A 24,569-nucleotide genomic window follows, 5' to 3' on the forward strand; every position below is an offset into this window, starting at 1 on the left:
GGTTTGCCATTTCTTTCTCCAGTTCATTTTATATATGAGGAAACTGAGGCAAACAGGGTTAAATGACTTACCCAGAGTCACACATCTAATGTGAAGCCAGATTTGAATTCAAGTCTCTAGGACTCTGTTCCCTGCACTACCTAGATGCCCTATTGCCACTAGGATCAAATAGAAACTCTTCTTTTTGGCCTTTAAAGCCCTTTATAACCAGACCCAAACTACCTTTCCAGAACCGTTACCCATTACTCTCCTTCACACAAGCTGGCCTTCTTGCTGTTCCTCCATCTCTCATTGTATTGGTTGTCCCCCATGCTTGGAGCACACTCCCTCTTCCCTCACCCCTCTTGGAATCCCTTGTTTCCTTCAAAATTCAGTTCAGGCACCACTTGGTACATGAATCCTCTGCTAGTACCCCCTCTCCAAAATTACCTACTAATTATTTGCTATACGTTTTATAATATATGCATGTGTGCATGTATATGTTATCTCCTGCATTAAACTCCTTTAGGGCAGGGACTATTTAATTTTTTTCATTATACCACTAGGATTTAACACATAATCTTATACATAGTTGGCACTTATTTATTTTATAAATTTATAGGTACTTATTGATTGAATTTTATAATTGTGACAGCCCATACTTCATAGAGTTATTGTGATAAAAGTACTTCATATTTAATTCAGTGTACATTAAGAGCTTATAGGTACTCTTGTAGACAAAGCTCTGTTTTCTTGAGGGAGTCGGCATACTTACTAGCAACTCTAGAATCAGCCTGACATAGTGGCAAGGGCATTGGATTTAGAGTCGGAGAACTTGCTTTCTGCCTGACATTTATTAGCTGTGTGACCTTGAACAAGTCATTTCAGCCAACCAATAAATATTTATTAAGTCCTACTATGTGTCAGGCAATGTGCTAGGTGCTGGGGATACAGAGACAAAAATGAAATAATTTCAACTCTCAAGGAATTTATATCCTGTCAAGAGAGACAGGAATGCATATAAGTAGGTAAATATAAGCTACACATGAGTGTGTTGATTTAAGACAGTTTGGCTCATATATCTCATCTTACCTCCTCTGGGAGACTTCCTGGGCACTTGTCCCCTCACCAAGACAGTAATTGGGCTAGGATTATCTATATCTACCACATATCAGATATTTGTAGTCTAGGGGTGTGATACTTTGGGGGGCTCAGGATCAATGCTATTTTCCATGATAGCTCTCAAGAGGAGTGTAGAACAGCTTGCCTCCACCAACTCCCTCCCACCAAAAGCCGGTTGGCAAAAGATCATCACAAATAATTAATAAACTTCTGTCAAATTAAGCAGTAAACAATAGCCAGACAAGAGATTAGAATAGACCAAAGAATCCACAAGGGGAAAAAATGGGATCTTTTACTGGGAACAAGATAAGATCTTCCTTCAAATCAGAAGAAAGAATGATCTCACCGTGGGGAAATCCCTTCCTCAATCTCTAGGTCTTCAAGTATTTAAAGTCAAAGCACATGTTGAGGGTGGAGTGGAAGTTTCCTACACATATCTGTGGCTCAGAGGGTTCCCTGGAAGCAATTCAGACATTGGAGCCTTGCCTCATCTTAACTTATCTCTCTGGAAGTTCTCCAACAATCTGAAGAATTCCCCTCTCCGTCACTCAGTCAATAAGCATTTATTAGGTGCTTATTATGTCCCAGGCACTGTGCTTAGTGCTGGGGGATACAAAGAGAGGCCAAAGAGTCTCTGCTCTCAGGAAAATCAGAGGATTTTATATTTGATCCTCGAGATAATAGGGAGCCACTGGAGTTTGTTGAGTAAGGGTCAGACCTCTACTTCAGGAAGATCGCTTTGACAAGGGAGACCAACCAGCAAGCTATTGCAGTCTTCTAGGCCTGTACCAGGGTTGTGGCAGAGACAGAGGAGAAAAGGGGGCGTACACAAGAGATGCTGCAAAGGTAAAACCAATAGGCCTTGGCAACAGATTGAATACAGGGCGATGAGAGAGAGAACTTGAGCATGACACCTAGGTTGCATGCTTGGATGACTGGTAGGATAGTGCTATCCTTGATGGTAATATGGAAGTTGGGAACAGGGTAAGGTTTTGAGGAAAAGATAATGAGCTCAGTTTTGGATACGTTAAGGTTATGATGTCTGTGTATTAGACATCCATTTGGAGATGTAAGCCTAGAGGTCAGCAGAGAATCATCAATATAGGGAGGATAATTAAACCCAAGGAAATTGATGAGATCACTGTGTGATCTTGTGTCGTGGCAACCATGCTGGCATACCTGGGATGGCAGTTAGCACAGGTTCTTAGATATGCTTTACTAGGAAAGATAGCTATTTAAGGGGTCAATAATCTTTTTTTTATTGCATTCACTAGTTCAGGGGAAAAGTCATCACCATGAACTTCAGAGAAATTACAGAGAAAATACAAGCAGAGAAATAAAGACCAACAGACTTCTGTCTGAGAAATTAGCACAGATCAACAGACAGATCCAACTGTCTGACCAAGGCAATACATACATAATTACTAGAGAGAAGAACCAAATCTGGGTTTTTCAAAGCTGGGGGGCTCCTTAATGGCTACCCAGTCTCATCTGGTCAAATCACAAGGACACTTTTCCAATGAGTAAGCCCCAAAGCAAAATGCTAACCTCAGGTTATATATACCCTTGTTAGAGCCAGAAGACATCACAACCCTCCTGACTCAGTACATAATTAGAAATTAGCAAAAGGTGTGAAAGCCTTCCTACTAGCAAGCCTCCCCTAAGCAAGCTTCCCTTAATGGGATTCATGTGAGGCCTATTAACGGGGAGGGAAGATCTTATATCCCATTAACATTACATTCCCTAAAAGGGAGAAGAGAAAGCCTAGGACAGAACCTTGTGGGACACATAGGGTTAATAGGTGAAGATTCAGCAAAGGAAACTGATAGGAAGAGGGTTCAAATGGGCAGGAGAACCAGGAGAGAATAGTGTCATGAAAACTTAGAGACAAGAGACCATCAAGGGAAAAAGGGTGATGGACATTGTCAAAGGCTGCAAAGAGGTCAAGAAGGAAAGGGATTGAGAAATGGCCATTCAATTTGGCAATTAAGAAGTTATTCATAGGGGCAGCTAGGTAGCACAGTGAGCAAAGTGCTGTCCCCGGAGTCGGGAGGACCTGAGTTCGGTTCCGGCCTCAGACGCTTAACACACACACACACACACACACACACACACACACACACACACACACTAGCCATGTGACCTTGGGCAAATTACTTAACCCCAATTACCCTCCAAAAGGCAAAAAAAAGTTATTAGTAACTTTGGAGAGAGCACTTTCAGTTTAGTGATGAAGTTGGAAGTCACATTGCAGAAATTTAAAAAGGGAGTGAGATGAGAAGAAGTAAAGGTACCTATTATAGATAGCCTTCTCAAGGACTTCAGCCACAAAAAGGAGCAGAGATATGAGACAATTGCTAGCTGGGATAGATGGATCAAGTGAGAGTTTTTTGAGGATGGGGAGGTGTGGACATGTTTGCAGCCAGTAGACAAGGAAGGAAAGTGCCTGCTATGCTCCAGACACTGTACCAAGTTTACAGATATTTCATTTGAGACTCACAACAGCCTTGAGAGGTAGATGCTATTATTATCTTCATTTTACAGTTGAAGAAACTGAGGCAGATAGTTGTCAAGTGACTTGCCCAGGGTCACACAGCTGGTACCTGTCTGAAACTAAATTTGAGGTCAGGTAGGTTTTCCTGACCTCAGGCCAGATCTCTAGCCACTCTACCACCTAGCCGTCTCATGGGCGCAAGGACAAATTGAAAATAAGTAAGAGAGCTAGGATTAATAGAGAGAGATCTGCTGGGGGAAATGGATGGAATAGAATCACTTTTGCATGTAGAGGACTTTGCCTTGGCAAGCACAACCATCTCAACATGTAAGATAGATACGAAGAAGACAGTGGCAGAAGATACTAAAGTGATATGAGGTGAGGAAGAGGGGAGAAGAAAAAGCTCTCATTGAAATACCCCATTTTTTCCCCAATGAAATATGAGGCTATGTCATCAGCTGAGAATGTGAGGGACAAGGGAGCCATGTGAGATTTGAGGATCAATAAGAGTGCTTGGAAGAGCTACTGTGCTGAGCAGGATAGTGAGTTCGTTAGGGAGGTATGACAGGATTACCTTCAGCAGTGAGGGCCCAGTTGAGATTTGTAGTGGATCCCAGTCATCTCAGTTTCATTATTTTCTCCATCTTCACTCATTCAAAGAGGAAACGTAGGAGCTTGTAATAAATGGCCTCTCTTTTCTCGATAAAGCATGAGGCAAAGTCTTCAGCAGAAAAGGAGGTGTGTTGTAGGAGAAAAGAAAAGATTTGGAGCAGATGATTGGATTGTAAGCTCCTTGAGGACAGACACTGTCTTTTGCCTCTTTTATTGAGTGATAGACCAACTAAGGTGCTACAGAAGTATGACATTATTTATAATAAATGTATATTAATATATAAATAAAATATCTTTAAAAACTTAGCAAAGTGCCTTGTATTTAGTAGGAGCCTAATAAAAGTTAATTGATTAGTATGTTATGGCAGTGGGATAGAAAATCAATTAGGAGGAGTGAAAAGGATTGCCTTGCTATAGCAATGGCCCAGTTGAGATTAGATAATATCTATTTCTGGTGGACCTTGTCCCCACCCCCATGACTTCATATAGCTCCATTCAAATCCTACATGAATAGGATTGGGGGTTTGACCAGGTAGAAAGAGTGATAGGATAAAGGGGCTAGGCCCTAGAGAACTGGGGCTCACCTTTCTGAGTTCTGTATTCCTGGCTGCAGAATGAGGAGGCTGACCTATGTGATTTCTCAGATCTCTTCCAGCCCTAGGTTCTATGATCCTGGGATGCTGGGAATAGCCCAGTGATACAATTTCAAACTTCATGCCCTGAATCTACTAAGTGTCAGGAAATCTAGAATCAGTTTTATCTTTGTTTGAGAGCAGGTGTGTGGTTAGGCTGAAATGGCTTGAACTTGCTGTTGATATTGAGATGCTTCTTGACTGACTGACATATTAAGGTACAAATGGTTGGCCCTATTCTTTCTCTCTGATAACTACCAGAAAATCACTGGTGGTTGTGTAATACAAAGAATGTGGGCAATCGCTCAGTAAGAGCACACCCTTGTGCCCTGGCCCAGAATTCTCTCTGGGATCAGCAGGAACATGACTTCTGTCTCACTACTGGCCTTATCCTCTACTTTCCCTATAAATAGTGAGTTGATTATGATTTATTCCAGACTCGAGGAAAATGTAAGCTATTTTTTTTTTAGATAAAGCCAGACTATGAGGGAGAGGATACACTGGGCTGATGGCTCATTTTAAGTCACACTTTTGTAGCACCTGTTGTTGTCCTTCATTTTCAAAGAGGACCAGTGACATCACCAGGTGATATCTTGACTTGCTCAAGAATTGGATTTAAGTGAGGCAAAGCTGCACATATCAGCCTCATTCTCTTCCAGAGTCATCAAAGTTCAGTAGCAGGACAAAAGTCAAGACAACTAGTGACGGCCTGGGATGCAGTGGCTGACCTTGGCATCTTCAATGTCTGACTAACCTCTAATTGTTCCACAACACTCACTTCAGCTGCCTTTGTAAGGCATAAGTTATTGTGTTCTCACAGTTCTCATGGGACCTTCCTCTGAGGGAAGTCTTCACCTGCTTGGGGTGGACATCCCCTAACTCACTAATGGGTTTGAGGCCTGTCAGTCACCCTCAGCCTGGTTTAACTTGTCTACCAAGATGGTTTTACCAGGATGTGGCCATTGCACAAGTCACAGCTCCTTGGAGCCACAGGGGAGAGCTGAGGGAAGGTGGACACCAAAGGTGGATGAGCACCTACAATCTGCCGGGCATTGAGGATTTCTGAAGCACGCCCTCACAAAAAGACCCCGTGAGTTAGGTTTGACGAGTATCATTACCACCAATCTATGGACAAATCCTCATAGACGAGCCACAGAGCTAGTTAGGGCCAGCAACAGGATCTAAATGCAGCTGCCCTCACTCCAGAACTGGTACACTGTCACTTCAAGCCCCTTGTGGATCACTCTGACCCAGGTTTTAATCCCTAGAGTTCCCTGCCATAATCACTTCCCTCTTGCTTGAGTCCATTCTGTAACCAGATCTAGATTTTTCCATCTAGTGTGGAGACAACGTAACAAAATTGCATCAGGCATTGCTGCCGATAATGGTGAGAACCTAGGAGGGGGAGGGGGAGGGTGGAGATGGGAAGATGGGATAGAGAAGGGACATGCCATCACATGCACAACACATGTGCGTGCGCACGCACACACACACACACACACATACACACCCCAGGCCTATGTGGTGATGAAGCTAGATCAAGGGGAACCAGGCAGGTAGGATTTCATCAGGAATTTCAGAGGCCATCTAGTCCAACCCATCTACAATCCCTTTTACAACCTATCTGATGAGTGGTCCCTATGTATCAAACATGCTGAGCATCTCCATAGGGATAAACTTGGATTCAATGTTCTACAAGTTAGTCAAGTCTAACCAGATATAATTTCTGCTCTTTAGTCACTTCATTCATTCATGAAATCACAGATTCATGAATCACTGATGCCTCAAAGGTCATCCATGCATTAGCTATGATCCCTATAGAGACTCAGGCTACATCTTCTGGTCTAGTTATTGATACAAGGACAGATAATATGTAACTGTTTTATTCTTTTCTGCCCTTTAATGAAAGAGACTGTTATGAACCATGATGACCACAGTGTAGCTATTTGTTTATTAACATAAAATCAGAAGTATTGATTGATGACTAGCTGAGCCATCTAGGCATAGTATAAATGAAGGTATTAGACAGTTGCATGAGTGTTTAATTAACACATTATTAACAACCACAAATATATGAGAAGTAGTGTAAGACATCATCCAGGAAATGTGTCACTAGGAAAGGTTTTCTGGTTAGGTAGTGAGAAGAAAGGATTACAGATGGGAAGCTCAGGGACTGAGCCACTACCCCACTCTTGTGCTCAACCTTTGACAACCTAGTCAAATAAGGAACCACCCAAATACCTTTAGTGTCCAGGAATTAAATGCTGTGAAATCAACAGAGGAAAAATGCATTCCTTTTTTGGGCAATTTTAATTTTAAAAGTATTTCTTTATCTCTCATTGGTACCATGGTACAGCATGGTTGTCAGGGCTGTCATTCTTAGCTCTTCCCTCAGATCCCCCCCCCCCCCCCCGCCCCCACCATCTTTAGGAGTGACTTTCCTTTTAAACCAGGCTTCTGGAAACAACGGGAAGGAAAATGATGATGACCTCTGCCTCTCGATGCCAACCAACTGGTCATAGCCTCCTGTAGTCAAACTACGGATTCGCTGGCCATAGAGAAGGTTCCTAGCATCACTTTTCTCTCTATTCAGGGAAGTTTTTTTAAATCAATAATTCTCTTTCTATAGCTATAAGACAGAAAGCTACTCTAATATAGGGAATGAGGGTGGGAGAAGAATAGGGAATAGGGATTTATATAACACCTACTATGTGCTGGGCACTGCACTCTATAATTATTATCTCATTTGATGCTCATAGCAACCTTGAAAGGTTGTTATGAACCCATTTCACAGTTGGGGAAACTGAGACAAACACAGATTAAGTAACTTGCTTAGAGTCACACAGTTTAATAAATGTGGGAGGCTTTGAACTCACATCTTCCTGACTCCAGGTCCAATTCTGTGTCCATTGTGCCTCAAAATATTTATTGCGGTTGTAAAATCTATTTCTCTCCCTTTCTCTCCACAATGCCACGCATAGGCTAGCAATGAAGTAGTTAAACATATTTGTCTTAAAAGCTAACTCAAAGACTTTCCTGTTTACACAGGAAAGGACATAAACTTTTAGGAGACAGAGATAAGTTTCAGGAACAAACACAAGCCCTTTCAGGATGATGCAGAGAAGGAAAGAAGGGAAGCAAGAGGATTCACTGGCTTGGTTCTTCCCTGATACACCTTGTGGCTTTCAAGTCTGATGCTGTTGGCCTCATAGCCATAGCCTCTTTCTCATTTCCATGGTAACGGCTCTCCACAGCTTGGCTCTCTCAGTTTGGGGCAGTCTTCACCAGCATGGTCCAGCCTGGTTCCACGTGCTCGGCTCTCAGTCCTGGAAGAATTGCCTACTATCCTGCAATTTCTCTTCCCCTCAGGATGACAGGTGTTAGCTTATCAGTCAAAGTTCAGCCCCCTTAGTCACCCTAAATTAGGGCCAAGACAGTTCTCTGTCCAGAGAGTTGAGTACATAGAATATATGTGTACATATATAGGCTAAAGCAGCACACAACATATATATACATACGTGTGTACATACACACATGTGTGGTATATGCATGTGTGTATACATATATACAGTTCATAGTGTATATAAATATACTTATGTACAAATATTTAATTGGTTGATAAATATTTACCAGCACACCCCTGCTTATACCCTAAGTTTCCATCATTTCCACTGCAGACAATAATGCTTCCTTATTGATGGAAATCAAAAACAAGAGATGTTGCCCTCATTTTTTCCTGTACCTTTTGAAGAATGAAATCATCATTAGAGAAAGTCAAGAGTTTTTTAGTAGCTATTTTCTTTAGCAAAGAGAAGAAAAACCTCTAATTCAAAGGTTACTATTGAATACTTGTCGATTAAAAGTATGGTCCCTGCCCTCAGGAAGGACTTACAATCTATAAAGCAGATGCACAAAGTATTAACAAGCAAGGTGATTAATTGACTTCATAGGTATCACAGAGGTTTGGTGGGGTATAACTCATAGAAATAGTAATGGGAGACTTCAATTGATCAGCCACTTACTTACTAGAGCTTTTTCCTTTCTCTACTAAAAGAGAAACAACTGAAAACTTCTTGACTTTCTAATGATGGTTTTATTCTTCAAAGGGTAGAGAAAACAATGAGGGGGCATCATCTCTTCTGTATTTGGTTCTCATCAATAAGGATAAATTATTGACTGCAGCTATTTCAAAATAATGGAAACCTAGAAGTATAAGGAGAGGTGTCCTGATAAATTTTAACAACCAGTTTTCTAGGGGGAAAATGTATAGAGGACACATTTTTGAGTTTAGTTTGTAACTAATATTTTATCCATCACCTTATTAAGATCTAGACAATTGACAAAACAATAAATCAAGCCCTAATTTATAGCTGCTGATTTCTGATATAAATGCTCCTGCTGGAAATTTAATAACCAACTCTCCAAGTGGGCTGCAACATACCCTAGGGTGGAAGTGAATGTTCCATCCTAGAACTTTTGATAGAGAAATGGAAATCTGGGCCTCATTCTATGTGCACTTTAGATTTGGGAGAACAGATCTCAAAAGATTCAGAGAAGGAAGAGGTAGGGTCTCATGAACTAAAAGAGGAAGTCAGTTCAGGAAATGTGAAAAGTTCTCATTACTGTACTTCTGAAGGCAGGAAAAAAAACCCACAACAATCCTGATGAGGAGAAAAAGAGGGAGTTGTCTAAATAGTTAAATGAGGATCTCAGGGAACTTAGCCAAATTAGATTTTTTTTTTGCCTTTTTTTTTTTTTTGCTTTTTGGAGGGCAATTGGGGTTAAGTGACTTGCCCAAGGTCACACGGTAATAAGTGTTAAGTGTCTGATGTCAAATTTGAACTCAGGTCCTCCAGACTCCAGGGCTTTATTCACAGCACCACCTAGCCTCCCCAAATTAGATTTTTTTAAAAAGGAATTTTACTTTGTTCTTTAAAAAGACATTTTGCTGAGAAAGAGAGGAGAGTTATAGGATAATAACTTGAGGGGGTGGCAAGGTCTAGTGAGTTTGTTTTTTAAGGATAGGGAAACCTGGCCACATTTGTATATATTAGGGAAGGAATCGGTAGCTAGGAAGCAGAAAATAAAAGCAAGAACAGGTAATGACAGACGATAACAAAAGTACGGCCTGATCCTGAAGAAGTTGTCAAAGTACTAAAACTCAGAATGAGCTTATGCTGGTTAGGAATATTTAGGACAACCAAAAAGGGTGGTGGTTTTTTTTTTCCAGAATCCTCAAATTCTCATTTTCTCTGTTCATTTATTTTTTTTATTGGCCAAGAAGAAGAATCTTCAGATTGGAAAGTTGAAATGAAAGATAAGAAGCTGAGCAAGCTGACCTTGTTGATGAATCCAGGACAAGAGGAAATACACCCTAGGGTATTTCCCTAGAAGAACTGATCTAATTCCCAAAAACCTGATCTAATTACTGAATTTGATCATTTATCCAGCATATCATTTATCAAAGATCTTTGATAAGTCTTTGAAAAGTCTTAGAGAACAAGAGAATTGCCACAGGACTGGAGAAGGAAAGAAGGAGGGGTCTGCAAAGTTCTGGTCAGTGAGCTTAATTTCCATTCCTGGTAGAATTCTAGAATGCTTTATTATGAAAGGAATGACCAGTAAGCTGCCAAAAAGAAGCAAGTGATGAAAGAAAGTTATCTTGGTTCCATCAAGGATAGTTCAGAATAAAAAACCAAAACAGGTCATGCCAGACTAACCACATTTCCTTTTTGTATAGAGAAATACTCGAATTTATCTTGTTTACTTCTACTTTAGCAAAACATTTGACAAAAGCTATCATGAAATCTTTGGAGACAAAATGGAGAGATGTTGACTAGACTATAATGTAGTCCCAAGGACATAGAACTGGTTAGTTGGTGAGATTGGTTTGATGATAACTTGGAAGGAGTCAGGCAGGAAGGCAGGGGTAATTTTTTAAAGTGCTTATTATATGCCAGATATCATGCTAGGCACTGAGAATACAAAGACAAATGTGCAACAGACCTTACCCTCAAGGAGCTTACATTCATCCTACTAGAGGAGACCAAATACAAGGTCTTTAGGGAGGATGAAAAACACTGGCCCCTAAAAGTTGATGGGATAAGATAAAATTTGAATTCAATCTTGAAGGAAACCAGGAGAGAGTTGAGAAGGGAGTGCACTCCTTGAATGAAGGATACCTAGTGTAAAAAGCATAGTACAATCAATCTATGAACATCTTAAAAGAACCTACTATGTGCTGGGCACTGTGCACCTATGAGTCAAGTATATGAGAGGCCATAAGTAGCCAATCTGAGGAGCAGTGTGTATTAAGGTTGGAAAGGAAATATGGGGACATGTTGTGAAAGGCTTTAAATGCCAAACAGAGGAATTTGCATTGAATATTAGAGGTAATAGGGAGCCACTAGTATTTATTGAGGAAAGGAGTGAAATGGTCATATCTGTACTTAAGAAGAATCATTCTGACAACTGTGGAAGTTGAAGGGGAGAGAAACTTGAAGCAGGGAGACCAGTTAGGAGGCCTTTGCAATAATGCATGTTAGGTATCATGAGGTACCAAACTGGAATGGTGGCTATTATGAGCGGAGGGAAGGGGACAGATATTGTGGAGGTAAAATTGACAAGATTTGGCAATTGCTGGGCAGCCAGGTAGCACAGTGAGTAAGATCACCGGCCCCAGAGTCAGGATCCCTGGGGCTCTGACACCTAGCACCCACCCAGAAACACCTGGCCGTGTAACCTTGAGCAAGTTACTTAACCCCAATTGCTTAAAAAAAAAAAGATTTGGCAATTGCTAAGATATGTGAATGAATAAACGTGAGGAGTCAAGGTTGACCCTGAGGTGGAGTAGTAGGTACCCTTGACAGAAAGAGGGAAATTAAGGAGAAGAATAAATAGGGGTAAAAAGTTGAGGTCTATTATAGTCATGCTGAGTTTGAAATGCCTTATGCAATATCCACTTTGAAATGTCCAATAGACAACTGTTGATATGGGGACTTGAAGTCAGGAAAGAGATTAGGTCTGGGTATATAAATTAATGTCTTCTGTATAGACATGATAATTAAACCCATGGGATATGATGAAGTCAACAAGTGAGAGATGGTACAAAGAAAATGGAATCCTTGGTGTAGATCCATAGTTAGTAGGTGTGGTATGAATAAAGTCATCACACAATACCAAGAAGGAGGAGACAGTTAAGGGAACCAAGAGAGCAACAGCACAGAGAGGAGAAAGTGCCAAAATCTAGAGAGAAGTCAAGAAGAATGAAGATGGAGAAAGGCCATCAGATCAGGCATTTGAGAACTCATCAACAATTTTGGTGAGAGCGGTTTCATTTAAATAATGAAATCAGTCAGAATGCAATATGAGTGAGAGGAGGCAATGAGCATAGCTTTTTGTTAGACATTTTGCATAGAATGGGAGGAAAGATATAGGATAATAACTTGAGGGGATGATAAGGTCTCGTGAGTTTGTTTTCTAAGCATGGAGAGACTTGGGCTAGAAAGAAACTGAAGATAAGTGACAGAAAGGAAATGACAGTGGGAGCAATCTGCTGGAGAATACGAGGGGGGATGGGATCAATGGTACAAGTAGAGAGGTTGGCCTTGATGATGAGAAGGACCATCAAAAACTGTAGTGAAGGGGTGGCCAGGTAGCACAGCGAGTAAGAGCTCTGGCCCCAGAGTCGGGATGATCTGGGGATCAAATCTGGGCTCAGACACTTAGCACCCATCCAGAAACACCTGTCCATGTCACCTTGAGCAAGTTACTTAATCCCAATTGCTTTAAAAAATGATAATAATGAATAAATAAATAAAAGTACTCCAAATTTAATATGCACTAAAATAAAAAAAAAACTGTAGTGAAAAACAGAGTGGGGCAATGATGTCAAGAGATATAGAGACAGGGAGAAGAGACTTCCCTTCCTTTCTTCAAAAAAATTTGAGAGGAGGCCTACAGCTGAGGGATTGGGGAGACTGATATTATAGATAAAGGGGAAGCTTAAGGAAAATGTTTTGAAAAATTGCTATGGGAAGTGGAATTCAGAATCAATTAAGAAGGATTAAAAGGATTGCTTTGCTTCAACATTCAATGTCTAAGTTGACATTAGATAAGATAAATGTATAATGAACCCAATCAGCACAATTATGTCATTTCCTCTACCTCCATTTGGCAGAATGCATAGGCAAGGAGGAGATGGATATCATGACTGGTGACAAATGATGAGTGGGAATAGGACAGAACATCAAGGAATTCAAGATAAGTATAGAATTTAACTTGTTATGTATAGGATCAAGATCAGGAAGTAAGGAAAGAGAAGTCAGAGCAGGAGTAATAGCCAAGAATGCACTAAGGATTGGAGGTCAGGGTGAGGATGAAAACTTTACTTAGGAAGAATAAGGTATAAGGAGAATTAAAATGACAGAGGTTAGGCTTGGACAAAGGAACTTCAGAGTAAGCTAATAAGGTGCCCTTGGGTACTTGGTTCTGTGCTATTCAAAACATTGATCAATAACTTGAATGAAGGCTTAGAAGGCATATTGACTACATTGGCAAGGTAAGAATCTTAGCTAAAACTTTTGGATTATAGAGTGTGGGCAGTTTTCTTTCATGATTTCTTAAAATAGTGTATCCATATGATATGATACATTTTTTTCAGTCATGGATTTCAGATAGTCCAGTTATTCTCAAATTATCTTGATGTGTTTCTAGATCTTTTTTTTGTACCTTGTGCTAAGCTGTTAATTCTCTTTCCGAGTCACTCTTCCATAGATCTTATTTTTTTCTAATTTTTTTCTTCTATCATTCTCACTTCATTTATGGTATTTTAGAAAATCTTAAAAAAAATTCTTACATGATTTCTTTTAGGAATCCTAATTGAACTTGTGAGCAAGAAGTTTTTATTTTAAAAAATTATTTATTTTAAACTTAAATACTAAAACTAAATACACAATAAGAAAAAAAAGAAACATTCTAAACTTAAATATTAAAACTTAAACACAAAATAAGAAAAGAAAAAAAGCATTGCCATGTACACAGCAGAACATAAGACAGGATTAAAAATATACAACAATAAATTTCCATTTCAAGAAAGCCTGTATAATAAATGTGACACGTTATGTCCAGAGCTGTCCATTTTTTCTTTGCTTGCATGTAAGTTTTCTTTGTTCTTTGTTGTGTACTTTTTACTTTATTCTTTTTTCCCCTTCCTTCCCCCCCACTTCCCCAAGAAAGCTACAATTAAGCATGGAGACATATACATACACATATATACACATACATATAAAAATGCACACATACATGCACGCATACAAACATGCACATATAGGTATATATGCGTGTGCATGCATATATACATACAACGATATATGTACATACATATATGTACATACACATACACATATACATATACATAAACTTAGATATCTATAGTCATACTTGTATAGAGATATGTACATTCATATACATCTGTGTGAAGATCGTACTATATTTATTTGTTCTCTGTCTCTCTGATGGTTGAAAACCTCTTCCTTCTTAAGTCTAAGTCTTTCCATATTTTTCTAAGCCCACCAACTCATCATTTCCTACACTACAATAATATTCCAACCTTACACTGTCTAGTTATTTTAAATAGTCTAAAATAATATTCATTAATATGACTGATATATAATGTAGTTTCCCCACTTTTCTCTTTTGATTAAGTCTATTGGAACTTTAACTTTGTCTGAGATCATGATTATTGCCTTTGCTTTTGTTTTCCTAATAAATTCTACTCCTGATTTTTATTTTTTGTTTGTGTGTACCTCTTATTTCATATCCTTCCTGACTCCTCTACTTTACTTCTACCTTGCCCTCCTATTATTTAACCCACCTCCTCCAAATTTCCTTTAATCTAAACATCCTTCTATACCCCCTTATCCTATTCTCTTACTCTCTTAGTTCTTTATAAATTTAGAAGACTTCTATTTTCTTCTAGCAATGTGTTTTAATTTGATATTTTGTTTATAGATGTTTTCGAGTTATTGTCTCCTGGATTTATGTCTTAGGAATTTCTGGTCTCATAATAGTTCTTTATCTCAAGGACTCATTCTCTTAGCAACTCTCCCGAGCAACCATGTTGTTGCTTGGCTGAGAACTCTCAGGGCTATCTGTGATCCCAGCTCCTCTTGGAGACCCCTTTGCTCCATTCCTGGGTGGGAGTCTGAGTCCTCACTCTTTGGGCTCTGAGAATTGAATTTGCATTCTGGACTCCTCCTCACCCCTACACTACTGGCCTAGTTCAGATTTCTGGGTTATGAGTTCATTACATCAACCTATCTCTGGATTCTACATGTTCTGTCCTGGTGATTTTCCTATAGGCCAAATTTGTGATTTTAGGCTGGAAAGACGATCCACTATAGATTCTCCTTTCATTGCTTCACCACTACTCAGTCAGGAGTTCTTAGATCATTGTTGGAGTAGTTGTGGAGATAGCTGGGCTGCACAGCCTCCTTCTGTTCCACCATCTCAATTAGTTCTGTTTTAAAATCTTTCAAAGGTGCTTGGCTTTACCATGTTGTTATTGTAAGTTTTACTGGCTCTGCTCACTTCACTCTGTTCATACAAGTCTTTCTAGGTTTCTTTGAAACCATTCTATTAATAATTTCTTGTTGTATGTTAATAATTGTATATATAGGATCTTTTCCTCTTAATTTGATCCCTTTGGAGTATTGGCCTCGTAGTGGTATCACTGGATCAAATGGTATGTACAGTTAAGTAACTTTGGGGGCACTTTTACATCTGAGAATGGTTATCCCCAAACACACCAACCTTCCTCCAACATTTATCATTTTCCTTTTTTTTTTTTTCAAATTTTCCAATCTGATGAAAGTAAGATAGAACCTAAGCATTGCTTTAATTTGAGCTTCTTGAATTATTAGTGATTTGGAGCATCTTTTCATATGGCTGTTGATGGCTTGTGTACCATCTATTCATAGCCCTTGACCATTTATTAATTGAGGAATGATTCAATATTATAAATTTAAGTCAGTTCTTTATATAACTTGGAAACAAGACCATTAAGAAACTTGATACAAAGATTTTTCTCTCATTACCTACTTCTTTTTAAATTTTTTTTTGCACCAAATCATTTTAATTTTATGTAATCAACATAGTCTATTTTATCTTCTGTAATACTCTCTTTCTCTTGTTTAGTCAGGAATTCTTGCCCTATCCATAGAGCTGATAGGCATATTCTTCCTTGCTCCTCTAATTTTCTCATGATGATATCCTTTGCGTCTAAGTCATGTACCCATTTGGAACTTGGTACATCATGAGAGATCTCAGTCTATACATAGTTCTGTCATATTACTTTCTGGTTTTCTCAGCACTTTTTGTCAAATAATGAGTTCTTACATTAGTAACCAGGTTGTTTTGGTTTATCAAACACAGGGCTGCTATGATAATTTGTTTCACATTGTATACCTAATCTGTTTCATTGATTCCATTTTTGACCAGTGCTAAACTATTCTGATGATTATTGTTTTATAACATAGTCTGATATATGACCCTCTTCCTTCTCGTCCCCCCCCCTTTTCTGTGAGATTAAGGACTTTTTGTTCTTTCACATAAATTTCAGTTTTTTAGAAGTTCTCTAAGCTGATTCTTTGATCATTTTATTGATATGATGCTAAATAAGTAAATCAACTTAGATAGTGTGGTCATTTTAGTTTTATTGACGACCTATAAATGAGCAATTACTATTCCTTTTTTTTGCCTTTTGGAGGGCAATTGGGGTTAAGTAACTTGCCCAAAGTTACACGGCTAGTATTTTTGTGTGGGTGTTAAGTGTCTCAGGCCAGAACCAAACTCCAGTCCTCCTGACTCCAGGGCCGGTGCTCTACTCACTGCACCACCTAGCTGCCCCACAATTACTATTTCTACAATAACTTATGTCTGTCTTTAAGTAAATTGTTTTACAGTTGTTTTCATTTAGTTTTGTGTGTGTGTTTTGGTAGGGGAAATTCCAAGTATTTTATACATTATGTGCTTACTTTAATTATATCATGTTTTTATCTCTTTCTATTTAGTTTTACAAGGACATCCTTGCTTTACATCTGGTCTTTTTGGAAAGGCCTTTAATTTATCTACATTAAATATAATGCTGGTTTTAATTAGATTTTATTACTTAGTATTTTAAGGAAAGGTGTGTGACCTTGGGCAAGTCACTTAATCCCAATTGTCCTGCCTTCCCCCCTCCAAAAAAAAAAAAAGAAATGGATGTTATATTTGTTAAAATATTTTTCTCCCTCTACATAATTACATGATTCCTATAGTTCTTATTACTAATATGGTCTATTATGTTGCTAGTTTTCCTAATATTGAAACAACTATGTATTCTTGGTATAAATTCAGCCTGATCACAGTGCAAAATCTCAGTGATATGTTACTGTAACCTCTTTGTTAAATGTTGTTGTTCAGTCATTTTTCAGTCATGTCCAATTCTTCATGACCCCTTTTGGGGTTTTCTTGGCAAAGATACTGGAGTGATTTGCCATTTCCTTCTCTAACTCATTTTAAAGATGAGGAAACTGAGGCAAACAGGGTTAAGTGACTTGTTCAGGGTCCCACAGCGAGTAAGTGTCTGAGGCTGGATTTTGAACTCAGGTGTTCCTGATTCTAGGCCCAGCACTCTGTCCACAGCACCACCTAGCTACTAATATTTCAGTTAAGTATTTTTGTATCAATATCAGTTAGGAATATTGGGCCAGTTTTCTTTCTTTGTTTTGACTCTTCTTGGCTTAGGCATCAGAACAGTATTTCTGTCAAAGAAGGAATTTTATAAATCCTCTTATTTTCCTATTTTTTTCCAAGTCATTTATTAAATGACTACGATGTACCAGGTACTGTGCTAAGCATTGAGGATACAAAGAAATGGGAAACAAACAAACAAATAAGAACAACAAAATCCATCTTTTTGAGAAGCCCTCAGTCTAATGCAGAAAACAAGATGTAAATAAACTAGTACAGATAAGACATACATGGGATAAATTGGAGATAATCTCAGAGGGAAGCCACTAAATTAAAAAACACTGAGAAAGGCTTCTTGCAGAAGATAGGACTTTAGCAGAGACTCCATGGTAGCCAGGGAAGCCAGGAGACAGAGAAAAGGAGGGAGATAATTCCAGGCATGGGCAACAGCCAGTGAAAACCCTCAGACTCAAGAGAGGGCGTCTCTTGTTCAAGAAACAGCAAATTAGCCAGTGTTGACAGATTACAGAGTAAGGTGAAAGAAAACTGGAACTATAGGAAAGGACCAAATTATGGAGGGCTTTAAAAGTAAAAGAGGAGATTTTATATTTATCTTGGAAAGTAATAGGGAACAACTGGATTTTATTGAATGGAGTAGGGGGTGAATGATCAGAACCATGATTAGGGAGGATCAATTTGATAAGCAAGTGGAGGGTGAACCAAGGAGAGATTTGAGTCAGGGACCAACCAGTAGCTGGCCATTGCAATAATCCAAATGTGAGGTGAGGAGGGGCTGCATCAGGGTGGTAGCAGAGGATAGAAATGACATTCAGCAACTGATTGGATGTGGGGTAGGGGTGGGGGTGGGAGAGAGTGAGGAGTCCAGGATAACACCTATAACCATTTATATCATATTGGAATTAATTGTTCTTTGAATATTTGATAGAATATACTTGCAAATCCATTAGCCCTAGAGATTTTTTTGACAGCACATTTATGTTTTGTTCAATTTATTTTTCTGAGATTGGGTTATTTAAATTCATTATGTCTAGCTCTGCAAATCTGAATACTCTTTATATTTTTGTGAATATTCATCGGTTTCATTTACATTGTTGATTTTGTTTGCATTTAATTGGACAAAATAATTTCTAATAATTTATTTTACTTATTTATCTGTTGTGAATTCTACATTTTAATTTTTGATATTGGTAATATGGTTTTATTCTTTCTTTTGTTTAATCAAATTAGCTAATGGTTTATCTATTTTATTGTTTTCTCTTCCCAAAAAGCAATGATACTGATTTAATGTATTAATGCAGTCTTTCAAAAATATTAATCTTTTATTTCATTTTCAGAATTTCTATTTCAGTGTTTGGTTTTTTTTTTAAATTTGTTGGTTTTTTTATGTTTTTTTTTTTTTTTTTTTTTCCCATTTCTTTTTTTTTTTTTTTTTTTTTTTTATTTTTTTTTCATTTTTTTTTTTTTTTTTTTAATTTTTTGGTTTTTTTATTGTTTTTTTTTTTTGTTTCATTCCCAATTCATTGATTTATTTTTTCTCTCTTTTGTGATGAAAGCATTTGGAAATATTTATTTTTCTCTCAGAACTACTTTGGCTACATTCCACAAATTTTGATAAGTTGTCCATTGTTCTATTATTTCTATGATTTGTTCTTTGTCCCATGAATTCTTTAGGATTAGTCTCCAATTATTTTAAATATTTTCTTCAAAGGCCATTAATTGAACATAATTTTATTTGTTACCAGTGAAAAATGTCTTTAATATTTTTGATTTTCTGTAATTTTGTGAGATTTTTATGCTCTAGTTCATTGTTAGTTATTAAAAGTGCCTTGCCCAGTGGAGTAATATATATGATTTTCCTGTTTCTGTTCAGCAATAACCAGAGAGTTGCAACATTTACCTTTTTAAAAATTCATGTCCTTAACTTCTTTCCTGATTATTTTTTGTTAGATTTTCATGAGTCTGAAAGGGGTACATGGAGAACTCAAACTTACAGTTTCATAATCTATTCTTTCTTGTAAACTGATTACCTTTTCCTTTATATATTGCAATGCTATACTTTTGGTACATATATATTAAATATTGTTATTAATTCGTTGTCTACGGCACTTTTCAGCAGCATGTAGTTTCCCTATTACTCTTTTATGATGAAGTAAGTTTTTGCTCTCTGGGGTCATGATTGCTATCCTTTTCTTTTCTTTTTCTTCTTTTAGTATCCATGAAGCATACAATAGATTCTTTTCTAGTCCTTTATTTTAACTCCGTGTCTTTATGTTTCAAGTGTGTTTCTTACACACAACATGTATTCTTATATGCTCTTCTTTTATGTATGTGTTCCTCCTATTTACTTTCACAACTATAATTTTTAATTGTGTACATCCCTCTATCTTATTCTCTTATACTTTTTCCTCTTTTCTCTCTCTACCTCCTCTTTACAAAGAAGAAGAGAATTGGGGAGAAAAGGAGTATACCTGATATACCAATGTTCTATGTTTGATGCAAATTGATTCTGCTCCCCTGACCCTCTACTCTTTCCCTCCTGAGTGCCAAATTGTTGGTTATTACCTTTTCTCTCTTTCCTTTTAAACCCTTCCACCCTCTAAGCTTAGTTTATTTTGCCAACCAATCCCTCCCTGAATCTACTCTTCTTCCTAAACCTCCCTCTCTATTTTCCCTATTCATACCCATTTCCCTGTTGAGTTAAATGTATTGCTGCATCCAACTCTCTGTGTAAATTCTTACCCTCCTTTGACCAGTTCAAAAGAGAGTGAAGTTCAAGGGATACCCATTTCCTCCCATCTCTACCTCTTTTGTATTTCATAGTTTGTACTTAGCCATGGTCTTTTCATCAGAAATGCTTGAAAGTTCTATATTTTGTTAAGGGTCCATTCCCCACTCCCCCCCCACTCCCTCCCACCATCCCCTGTAGGATTATACTCAGTCTTTCTGGGTAAGTTATCTTTGTTGTAAGCCAATATTTTTGTCTTTTAGTATATCAAATTCCATGCTCTCCATTCCTTTTAAGTGGTAGCTGCTAAATCTTGGGTGATCCTGACTAAAGTTCCTTAATATTTGAGCTCTTTATTTCTGACTGCTTGCAGCATTTTTCCTTTGACTTGGAAGCTCTGGATTTTGTCCATCATATTCCTGGAACTGTACTTCCCTATCTCTGTCAAGGTACCACAATCCTGTACTTTTCACTCTCATTCACTTCACATACCTAAGCAGCTACCAAGTCTCATCAGTTCTACCTCCACATCTCTTGCATCCATCTTCTCTCTACTCACATGATTACCAGTCTAGTTCCAGCACCCATTACCTCTTACCTAAATTATTGCAATACCCACCAAATTGATCTTCTTACCTTAGATCCTTTGTCCCCTCTCAAATGCCTTTTCACAGTTATCACAGGGATATTCTAAAGAATAGTTCTAACCATGTTGCTCATCTATTCAATAAATGCCAGGCATCTCAATTACCTCTAGGATTAAATATGAACTCCTTGGTCTAGAATTTAAATTCCTTTATAACCAGTTTCCAACCTACCTCTCAAGCCTTATTATACATTACTTCCATTCCCAGACATTATGGTACAACCAAATTATCTTTCTTGCTATTCCTTGAATATGACATCCCATCTCCCATATCCATGCCTTGCAGAAGCTTTCTCCCATGCCTAAAATGTTCTCCCTCCTCATCTCTGGTTCTTAGAACCTTCAGTTCAAGCACTACCTCCTACCTGAGATTTTTCATAATTCCCCCTACCTGTGTATGCTTATTTTGTATGTACATGTTGCACACACAATGTGTAACATGCCTTTTATACAATCTATTTTCTTTGAGGACAGGGACTATTTCCTTTTTGTCTGTTTACCTGGCATAGTGCTCAACACAAAGTAGGTGCTTAGTAAATGCTAGTTGATTGATTGACATGCAGGGCAATCAATCAACATATATTAAGTGCCTACTATGTGCCAGTCACTGTACTAACTGCTGAGCAATGTGATCCTTAGTGATTTTGCCACTAACTCACTATGTAGTTTTGGGCAAGTTCTATTTCTGTTCTAGTACCCAATTTCCTTTACTTACAAAATGAGAGATATGGACTAAATCAATAAATGAATGTGTGAAAAAGTATATATTAAGTATAGAAGATACTTTTCAAGTGGAAAGATAATGAGTTTTATTTTAGACATGTTGAATTTGAGATTCCCGAGGAACATTGTGTTTGAAATGTGCATCAGGTAGTGATGTTTGATGTGGGAATGGATTCCAGGACAGAGACTAAAGAGAAAACTAGATTCCTGGCTCTCTTGACTGCCACTCAGTGTCCTCATTCCACCTACAATGGCCTTCCCTTCCTGCCCTCCAACACCTTGAGCATACCCTTTCTAGTACTATCCATTGCTCTGAAGCAATCCTTGCTATCCTCCCCCATGTACATTCTGGAAAGGGCCTAACCTTTCCATTGAGAAGCCATGGGTTACCTCTCTGGGACTATTTAAATTTAATGGAATTCCCAGAGGAAATTGACCCAAACCAAAGGAATAGATCTCTGATAGTGGAATCCATACATCATTCAGGACCAGAAGGGGGGGGGGATAGTTTAATGCAAGGAAGGGATATTCCCAGACACCCTCAAATCATGAGGGAGCTGGACTATGTATACCCTAATGTCCCTTCCAACTTGAAGTCTATAATTCTTTATATTACCATGTAGGCAACTAACATAACTAACTAGGCCTAGTCCTAAGGTCCTCTCTGAATATGGGCAATGACTAAGTACAATCTACAAAACTCATTGTCTTTCTGGAAGAAGAAAGAATATTGTGTGGAGGAATTTTGAGTCCTTTGGTTTGACTCTATCTCTTTAAGCTAAATAAGAAAGTCTAAGAGACAAAAATAAACATCAGAGCACTGAGAGACAGGCTTCCCAACAGAAAGAAATCAATATTGCATTTCGCCTTTCTGAGAGAATCTGGGCTGTTCTTTGTGAACATAATTTTGCCCACCCCATGAGATACAAATATTCTACCCATTTTACAGACCAGGAAGCTGAGACCCAGAATGCTAATCCTAGAGTTTCCTTGTGAATCAGGGACAGAGCTAGGCACAGAAGTCAGGAGTCCTGCCCTTACTCCTTCGCTTCCCCTTCTTTCCTGCTCCTCAACCCTAGGAAAGAATGTGAGCTAGGATTAAGATGGAAGGAGCCATTGGGAATGTGGAGTATGGGGAAGCACCTGCCTCCAAGAGAGCCAGCACTGCCCTTCTGAGTAAGATTTGATGTGGGCAGAAATCTGGGCAGCCTTCTTCCCATGGTACAGTGGGATCAGAACACCTGGGTTCAAATCCTGGCTCTGCTGCTTGCTACCCATGGGACTTTGGCAAATCACCAAACCCCAAGTTTCTTTTGTTTGTGAAATGAGGGAGTAGGATTTGATGGTGGCTTTTTCAGTTTCCTTCCAGATGGGAATCTATGATCTAAACTGAGGGTGGCAATTGGAGAGAGGAAAGGTAGAGTCTGAGCAGCCAAGGGAGGGAAAGCTTTTGAGGTCATATGAAGCTTACATGACTCATTCAGGGAGGCCAAGCTCCCCGTCCAGGCCACATTCTGGAAGGTTTCGTGCCTTTCCCTGCCAAGGCCCCACCTTCAAGGACTCGTTCTTCCCCACTGGGGCTTAGGGAGGACGAGTGAGGACAACTAGAAAGGAACAATTCCTTCCTCCAGCTCCCCACCATTGTCATTTCCAGCCCTTAATCCTCATAATAGCTAACATTCATACAGCACCCACTAGGTGCCAGGCCTTCTGCCAAGTCCTTTACAAATATTATCTCATTTGATCCTCACGACACCCTGGGAGGCAGGTGCCCTTGTTATCCCTATTTTATGGATGAGAAAACTGAGACAGACAAGTTAAATGACTTGTTTAGAAGCGCACAGCTAATAAGTGTCTGAGGCAAGATATGAACTCAGACAGGTCTTCCTGGCTCCAAGCCTAGTGCTCTATCCACTGTGCCACCTAGCTGCCTTTGATGCCTGGGGCTGCTCTGTCAAATGAGAATATCCTTAGGGTTTGGGGAAATTCACCAGATAATGGTCCTTAGATTGAAAGAAACCTCCAGGGGGTGGCTGGGTGGCTCAGTGAATAGAGCCCTGGCCCTGGAGTCAGGAGGACCTGAGTTCACTTAACACTTACTAGCTGTGTGACTTGGGCAAGTCTCTTAACTCCAATTGCCCTGCCTTCCCCCCTCCAAAAAGCAAAAAAAAAAAAAAAAAGGAAAGAAAAGAAAAGAAAAAAAAAACCTCCAAAAGTCATCTCATCTACATCTTTGCTTTTAGGCAAGACTGTGATCAAATTGGCCCAGAGAGATGAGAGCATGGCTCAAAATCTGCAATACAGAGTTGAGAGGGGCCTTAAATGTCATCTGGTCCAGGGAGTCTTGTCTGGGGTCCATGGGCTTTTAAAAAATATTGTTGTTAGTAAGTGTATTTCAATATAATTTATTTTCTCTATAATCCTATGTATTTTACTTCATGCATTTCAAAACATTGTTTTGGGAAGGGGTCCATAGCATTCGCCAATTGCCAAAGGAGTCCAGGGGTCCAGATATAAGGAGGTTCTTATATCTCTTTGAAAAAAATTGATGAATTTATTTTAATAAAGTAGGCAAACATAAACATGTAAACCACAAATGTTACCTGAAAATAGATAAGCAATAGTTAAGCAAAAAAGAGTGTTATCAACAGATAGTTCAGGCAACTATATATATAATCTGTATAGGAGTATTTATGGATTGAAGCACTTGCCATGTGACTGGGCTCCTTCCTATGAGAGATGTGCTGCTGGGGGGGGTGGAGGGGGAGGGAGAGAGAGAGAGAAAGAGAGAGAGGGAGGGAGAGAGAGGGAGAGAGAGGGAGGGAGGGAGAGAGAGAGGAAGGGAGAGAGAGAGGAAGAGAGGGAGGGAGAGAGAGAAAGAGA

General features: G+C 38.8%; 1 protein-coding gene and 1 long non-coding RNA gene across 9 annotated transcripts in view; one reads left to right on the plus strand and one right to left on the minus strand.

Moving 5' to 3' along the window:
• The window catches only part of LOC138165929 (uncharacterized), a 102,861-nt gene extending 81,835 nt beyond the window's left edge, over positions 1 to 21,026 (minus strand). Inside the window, exon 1 of the long non-coding RNA XR_011169493.1 lies at positions 20,954 to 21,026. This is a non-coding gene — a long non-coding RNA (uncharacterized lncRNA). The remainder of the gene's footprint in view (positions 1 to 20,953) is intronic.
• NINJ2 (ninjurin 2) overlaps positions 1 to 24,569 on the plus strand; it is a 147,919-nt gene that overhangs the window by 110,493 nt on the left and 12,857 nt on the right. The window lies entirely within an intron of this gene.

This window comes from Petaurus breviceps, unplaced genomic scaffold (assembly GCF_028583685.1).
Source record: "Petaurus breviceps papuanus isolate PSGF00001 unplaced genomic scaffold, PetGlider_PUasm1.0 216, whole genome shotgun sequence".
Taxonomy (NCBI): domain Eukaryota; kingdom Metazoa; phylum Chordata; class Mammalia; order Diprotodontia; family Petauridae; genus Petaurus; species Petaurus breviceps.